Raw genomic sequence first — 8,506 nt, forward strand, 5'->3', positions numbered from 1 at the left:
TCTGGCAAGAAATTGGAATAGGCTGACTACTACTACTAATGAACTGACTGAGTGACACTTTGTAAATAGGTATAATCCATTTCTACGCGAGCGTTGTTGAAAGCAACAGCTAGTTTGTAGAAGTAGTTATGTATTAAACTAAAAATAGGGCAAAACGGTCAGTCGGAGACGCGGATTCGAACCCCGCTGGAGCGGTCAATTTTTGATATGATATTCAAAAATGTTTGGAATAGAGCAGAAATCAAACCTACACATATCTTGGAGTGGTCACTGCCAACTGCGCCAAACAGCCAGTAAGAGAATTCATATAAAATACAATACTTAAAATCTAGTCATATTTTTTTTAATTGACAACATTTTTATTCCAAAATTATGGACTTACAATCACTGGTATTCCAAGTAAAAATTCCATTTACATGAGATGCTTCCGTCACGTTACTCTGATTTAGGAAATTTATTTCAATACTGTAGTTCTTCTTTTCTAGATTCTTTTGAGTATTCTCCCACGATTGCACTTCTACACTTCTCTTCCATTGAGAAGGCACACCAACATTGTCTAAAGTGGTAATCCAAAAACTACTGTTACCAGACGGAGTGTAAATTTCGCCATACTTGTTGTCTGGTTCTATTAATGCATAATTTATCTGAAATAAAATTATACAAATGTCAGAAACATGTCTAAGTATTTATAGTTTGGAATATAGTTGTAGTTAGCTCGGTGAAAGAGTAGAAGATCCATAGCACATTAAAAATTGTATATTACTAAAATTTAGAAATTTTGTTATAATTACACACAACACGAAATAGTAATAATAGCATACATATTCTTTAACCATTTTTTAGTAAAAGTATATTTCACCAGTTATCTATATAAATAAAAATGAATGTTGCTAAGCGCATAACTCGAGAATGGCTTGACAAATTAGGCTGATTTATTTTTTGTATGTTCCTTAAGGCTCCGGAAGGTTTGAATGTTAAAAAAAAATTAAAAAATAAAATAAAAAGTATCACTATTAACTTTTGACAGAACGAAGTCTGGCAGCTATAAATAAAATTGGAGTGTCTGTTTGTAATATTAAAATAACCGCTTTTTACTAAATGCATATGGACGTATACACGGTACATATACCAAAATAACATTTTTTACAATTTTTGGGTCTGTCTGTCTGTCTCTTTGTTCCGGCTAATCTTTGAAACGGCTGGACCGATTTTGAAGGGATTTTCAATAGCAAAGCTAATGTAATAAGGAGTAACTTAGGCTACTTTTACTTTTTATTTTTTTTATTTTATAACTCTGCGAACTGAACAATAACTTTTTTGTTAAATTCCACGCGTACGAAGCCGCGGGCACAGCTAGTTATAAATAAAAAAATATCATGGTGTAAAAATAGACACTGGTCCAAAGCCTTCGAAGCCATGAATTGTTTATACATGTCTTTGCCATCTCCTTATTACCTATTCCATTATCAATTAGCCTATTTGATGAGTATCCCGCCATCAGTCGGCTTTTATAGTTCCAAGGTGGTAGTGGAACAGTGTTATCCCTTAGTCGCCTCTTACGTAGTCTTCCCGTAGGTGTCTACGGGAAGAGAGAGGGTGGCTATATTCTTTACTACCGTAGCCACACAGCAGTAATTCTTCAGAAAAAAGAATTCCAATGTTCCAATTTTCTGAAAAATGAATCTAACAGTTGAATTTTAAATTACCTATTCTTCCTCCCACTATTTACAGTCTAATTGTAACTTATTTACAAGATAAAATTTATCTACAAGTGGTTAAACCGTTCCTAACTAATGTTAATAGCTATTAACTTAAATCAGTATCCTATAAAAATAAAAATAAAAATTACAATGTAAGTGAATTAGTGTATCTAACCATCGCCTCTGTGTTTCTTATTTGGAAACAAAAATAATTATAATATTTTCAATACCAATGTTAATAAAATTGCGATTCGACATGTTTCCGGTTTTAAGATTGGTATACGTTATACTTTGAATATGATAAATATAAATTATACAGCTACAATTATTGAATTTAAAATATTAATATGTTTTGAAAACCCAAGGTGACTTATTTTTTTTTTGTTTAAAAAAAATGTTATTTCTGTGACTACAAAAAGATGTGTATAAATAAATATTCTTCAAATAAGATTTATATTCTCTTATCATTTGATATTCTGGCTCCAAATGTTATTTAAAATAATATTCTGTTCGTTAGAAAAAAATAATTTTCATCAGTAGTTTTATTGCAAGCTCGCTTTCAAGGAATACGCTGTGTTGGCGTAGTGGTTACAGCAACAGACTAATGCGCTAGCGGTCACGGCTTTGTATAGGCCATATAAATATATAGATTTTTGTCGTGTTTAGATGTTTGTTATGTTGTTTATTATCTATGAATTGTTATCCATGTGCGTTATGTACGAAAAAGTGGATATTTAAACAGTTCGAACTCTATACTAGATACTACAAACTCAACAACTACGAGTATTGTCTTTTTAACCGACTTCCAAAAAAGGAGGAGGCTCTCAATTCGACTGTATTTTTTATTGTGTATGATACTTTAGAACTTTTGACTGGGTGGACCGATTTTGACAATTTTTTTTTAAATCGAAAGGTGGCGTGTGTCACTTGGTCCCATTTAAATTTATTTGAGATCTAACAACAACTTTTTCAGTTATATCTAATAATGCGTTTTTACTTGACTATTTTTTTGTCGACCTACGTTGTATTATATCGCATAACTTTTTACTGGTGTGCCGATTTTGATGATTTTTAATTCAATCGAAAGCTGATGTTAACGGGTTTTTACTTGACAATTTTTTCGTCATCCTACGTTGTATTACTTGTCAATGTAATTGAAGTTGGTTTTTTTCGTTTACGGGCAAACACAATTGTTGAAAATACTATTTTCAGCGTTTCAAAGCAGTTGCTAAGACTATTCAGTCGAGCTTAAAACTTCGAAATTATTTGTTTTGAATCCGGAAAAGTTCGAAATATGTTTGATGTATCATACCAAATTAATACATTTACCCGTTGTCCATCACTATCAATAAATTTCTTTAAACTAATAAGACATTACCTACTTCATAATTTACGGCCCTTGAAACGTGTCGGGCGATTGTTCACTACTTCCTTCGATCTTTAACACCTTTTTAATAATAATAATAATAAACCACTTTATTGCAACTAAAAATAGCATACACAGCAAAACCTTAATATTAGATACATGTAGTGCAATGGGTGATCTTATCACTAAATAGCGATCTCTTCCAGATAACCCAACATAAAGGAGCTAGCAGTGTAGCTTGCGCAACGGTAATAAAGTTTAATCAAAATACATATACAAATTCATACATACATATAAATACAACTTTGTTACTATACCTATCTAAATTCACTTGACAAACGAGTAAAGCGTATAATACTGTTTTTTTAATGATTATAATTATCAATATATTCAACGATTTAAGTTGTAATACTTACAATCTCATTGTTTTTGTTGTCATTGATCAGTGTTATCAGTTGCATGTTCTTTGAGGGCATCACTGCGATGATTACTTTACTTTCATCTTGACATTTTATTGTAATCTCTTGTCTTTCATTTACGTTTCGTCGCTGACCTTTAAAAAAATAAAATAACTATTAACACAGTTTGAAAATAATTTTATCTTTATTTAGTAATTATTTGATTGACTGGATAATTAAGATTAGATCGAAGTTGTTATGATTTAAAAGATTTTAATAATTAGTGCGTGTTCAATTTAAATGTTCTTAAGGTTTTTTTTTATAGTTTTTTACTATTAATACATTGCATACATAATTACATAGTAGTATTTTTAAATAAAGTTTATTTGAAACTTGTTATGTTCTACCTAAAGTTGCGTCCTTAAAATAAATACTAGTAGCGCAAAAACATCACAGCGCTTTAAAAAAATATATATTTTTAATTTTAATTAAATGGATACTTACTCATAAAGTTATTTTCACACTCGGAACGATTTATCTGTGAATGATAAATACAAGAAACCAATTACATTGATTAAATAAAAAAGATAAAATTGACAACACTTTAACAGCTTTCGTATTTATATTTCGTCTAAAATCTCAGTCGAGAACTTAAAAGTTTAAAATTAAACATTTTCTAGAAGTTTTTATACCCATATATAGATTTTAGCATATTTATCTGTTAATATTTTTATAATATGAGGTTATAAAAGTCTGGTTTATTGTCAGCCACGAACCACCATCCCGTACCAAACAGTAAGTCTATCTTAAAATATATTACAAATCGACTTTCTAGTATAATTTTTAGAAAGAGGTTAGTTCTGGTTTTTAATTACTTAAATTAACTATTAATGACAAAAATTATATAATGAATAAAAAAGATAAAAACTATGTATTGATGTAGGATATTATCGTTAGATAATCTATACTAATATTATAAAGCTGAAGAGTTTGTTTGTTTGTTTGTTTGAACGCGCTAATCTCAGAAACTACTGGTCCGATTTGAAAAATCGTAGCGTTAGATAGGTCATTTATCGAGGAAGGTTATAGGCTATATATCATCACCCTAAGCCCAAAAGGAGCGGAGCACCAACGAAGAATGTTTTAAAATCGGCGATTTTTTTTCCTTTTGAGAGCTTCCGCTGCGTGCGCTGCGGAAACAGTTAAAGATTCGCAAAAATTATGTGTGACAGAATTGTCCCCCTTAAAAAGTTGTAAAAAAAAGTCTGCGACAGCATATGTCTATCTTTAAAGGTTGGCTCACTATAAACTTTTTAATACTAACCAAATTTGTTCTAAAATATTGCATTATTTCCGAAGGTGTTTTTAAACATGATATTAATCCTTATCTAAATAAATACGTTATTCATCACAAATATTTAATCTAAACTAATATTATAAAGCTGAAGAGTTTGTTTTTTTGTTTGTTTATTTGAAGGCACTAATCTCAGGAACTACTGGTTCGAATTGAAAAATTATTTCTGTCTTAGTCTATTTGCGATAAATCATTAACTGATTTTGGGCTTCCTGCATCAAAAAAGAATAATTGACATAATAATTTGGATCCGTTAGATACTTCTAACGGAAATTTGCGTTGCGAAAGCCGTACGATGTAAATGAATTAATTTAATGCCGTACGATGTAAATGAAATAATTAATAAATTAATGAGTATATTGCTAAAAATTAGTTAATGACCAGGTGACGGCGTACAATCGTGTTATGCACAGTGTTCGTTTTGATGAAGGAAAAAATTTTTTGAAAGCTCCAGGTGGAACCGGCAAGATTTTATTTTCTAATCTGATGTTAGCAACAGTAAGGTCTCAAGGAAACTAGCTTTGGCAGTAGCATCGTCAGGAATCGCTGCAACTTTATTAGCAGGTGGACAAACAGCTCATTCCACTTTTAAACTGCCTCTAACAGTTTCTTTACAGAAAAATAGCGTGTAAAGATATATATGTATATATATATGTATATATATATATATATATATATATATATATATATATATATATATATATATATGTATATATATATATATATATATATACATATATAAAAGCGAAAGGTCACTCATCACGAATTCTCCGAAACTATAACACCTACGAACTTGAAATTTGGCGGGTAGGCTCCTTATAGGACGTAGACATCCGCTAAGAACGGATTTTACGAAACTCGACCCCTAAAGGGGTAAAACGGGGGTTGCAAGTTTGTATGAAAGTCCTATGTTTTTGAAGTAAGAGACTTGAAATTTAAAATGTATGCTCTATAGACGATGAGAAGGTGTCCAAATAATGCATCGTAATCTATATATATAAAAAAGAAAGGTCACTGACTAACTCATCATGAGAACTCAAAAAGCGCTGGAGGGTCCATCCATCCAGGTTGAACCCTCCAGCCATTATAGTTAGTAGACGTCCGCTAAGAACGGATTTTGCGATATTCCACCGCTAAGGGGGGTTTAATTGGGCTTAACATATTTGTATGAAACATATACAGCAGCTGTAAGTTCGCCGGACAGGTTATTTATACTGCAGCCTGAAAATAAAGCTAAGAATGTGGTGTATAGAGAGGTTTTATAAAAACAACTATTAAATTATACTAAATTGTGCCTTTTAAAAAGTTACTCAGTGTGATAAGCATTTCAAGTGACTGAAATAAAAAAATAATTTGCGTTAAACATCTTAATAGTAATGCATATCTTCTTAGCCACGCGGATGTAGTCGCGGACAACAGACAGTGTATTATAAAACAAAGTCCCCAAAAGTGTATGTGATCGATTCCCTCAAAATCTACTAAACGGATTTTCATGCGGTTCAAGAGGAAGGTTTACGGAACGGCTAAGCCGATTTTGGTGAAATTTGCGCTGGAAGTTTGCCGGGAAAACTTTGTAACACACTGATTTCATTGCGGGCGAAGCCGCGGGCACAGCTAGTATATATTTTCTATTACCAAATTTGTCTTAAAGAATTTTGTGCTAGACATTTCAGTATATGAAATATATGTGTTGCGAAGGACTCATATAAACTGAAAATTATTAGCACTTCATAGCTCTTAAACTATCGGGAGCTTGCATTTACTACTAGTAACCTGAGACAAATTAATATAAAAATACATGAATGCATATAATGAAATATATCTTTTGCAAAATAATCTCCATTTAGTCTGAGTACTGTCAAAGCGTTATTATCAGGACTGTAGATGTTTATAAGAGAGGGTTACGGCTTTAATCGTGAAAGATTGACTCATTGGCATACTTAGTCGATGTTTATCAACATCTACCCTGAAATACCCATTGGGAGGTTACCCTTTTCCGTTCTCGTTCTGTGAAGTTGGTAGCTTGGTACCAGTTCGAATATACGTTACTTGTAAAAGAAGTAATTTTTGCAACGGAAATGCGTATACCGACATATTCACCCATTTTTTAATTGTTTAAATTCAAGTGCATTTTCACAAAGCTTATTTTGAAAGGTTATAACAAAAATGTTTTTATTTAGAACAACGTATGCACTTTATCCAATAGGTAGATATATCATCATATTATTTCAATTCTAAGTCAAAGAAAACCTGCCGTTGAAACGTTTTTAAACAACTTCAAAAAAGGAACTTCTCAATTCAATTGTGGTTTTTCATGTAGGTATAACTCGCAACTTTTAATTGGGTGTACCGATTTTAATCATACTTTTTTAATCGAAAGCTGGTGCTAATCGTGTGGTCCCATTTAAATTTAATCGAGATCTGGCAAATGAATTTGAGTTATCACTAATAATGCGTATCAATTTGACAACTTTTCGACTACTTCATTACTTGTCGATGTAAACTGAATTTGGATTTTTTCCCGATTGCGAGCAAAACCGCTAATAATTAAAATTGTAATTGTATTTGCTCGCAAATGAAAAAAAACGACTTCAATTACATCGACAAGTAATACAACGTAGATCGACGAAAAAATAGTCAAGTAACTACGCGTTATCAAAGATTACTCAAAAAGTAGTTATCAGATCTCGATAAAATTTAAATGTGACCACATGATAAATATCAGCTTTCGATTAAATTAAAAATTATTAAAATCGGTACACCCAGTAAAAAGTTATTGCGGATTTTCAAGAGTTTCCCTCGATTTCTCTGGGATTCCATTATCAAATCCTGGTTTTCTTTCATGGTACCAAACTAGGGATATCTTCTTTCCAACAAAAAAAGAATTATTAAAAGTTCTGAAGTCACATACATAAAAAAAATACAGTCGAATTGAGACCTCCTCCTTTTTGGAAGTCGGTTAAAAACAGAAAAAATACATAATAAAAACGAGTGTTTAGACCACACGACTGAAGTAAAGCTTACGAAACGTAACTCTCACTCTTATTGTCTTCACTAAGTTATATCTCCCTCTCAACTTCCGTTCGCCTCGATCACACTTTTCGTAACACTCTTGTCACTCAGTCATCAACTTACTCCCCAAGTCAAGCGTGAATAAACAAGTTTAACTTCAATAATAATAAAAATTCATTTATTAGTTTGCATTCATGCTTTCAATGGTGCTAAATATATATCTTTTCATATGGGGATCTTCAATTATAAGTTATTGAATGTAGACAAATAGTCATATCGTATGATTTCACTGTTTTTACTTTGTTTAGCAAAAATTGTTCTTTATTTTATAATAGATTCGTCAAGTTTGACAATAAATAGGCTTTTTAACACATTTCTTTTTAAATAAGACATAGAACCTAAAGTTACTACGCAACACAACTTTACGTATACCTTAAACATGTTTATAATATTAGGTACCTAGGTGCTACGGAATATAGACATTCTATAAACTATAACCTTCTATAAATGTATTTTTAAAATTATCTACCGATTTCGTTTCCTTAATTAGTACGGTTTAGAGCTTTGGTGATGTCATCTTGCTACAGCTTTTGTCACAGGTTTGGTCCCCGCTTATAACGCTTGCGGTTGTATTGTCTGTTTCGGGGCCCGTAACACAATATTTCAACGTGCTGGG

Source organism: Melitaea cinxia, chromosome 17 (genome assembly GCF_905220565.1).
Source record: "Melitaea cinxia chromosome 17, ilMelCinx1.1, whole genome shotgun sequence".
Lineage (NCBI taxonomy): Eukaryota > Metazoa > Arthropoda > Insecta > Lepidoptera > Nymphalidae > Melitaea > Melitaea cinxia.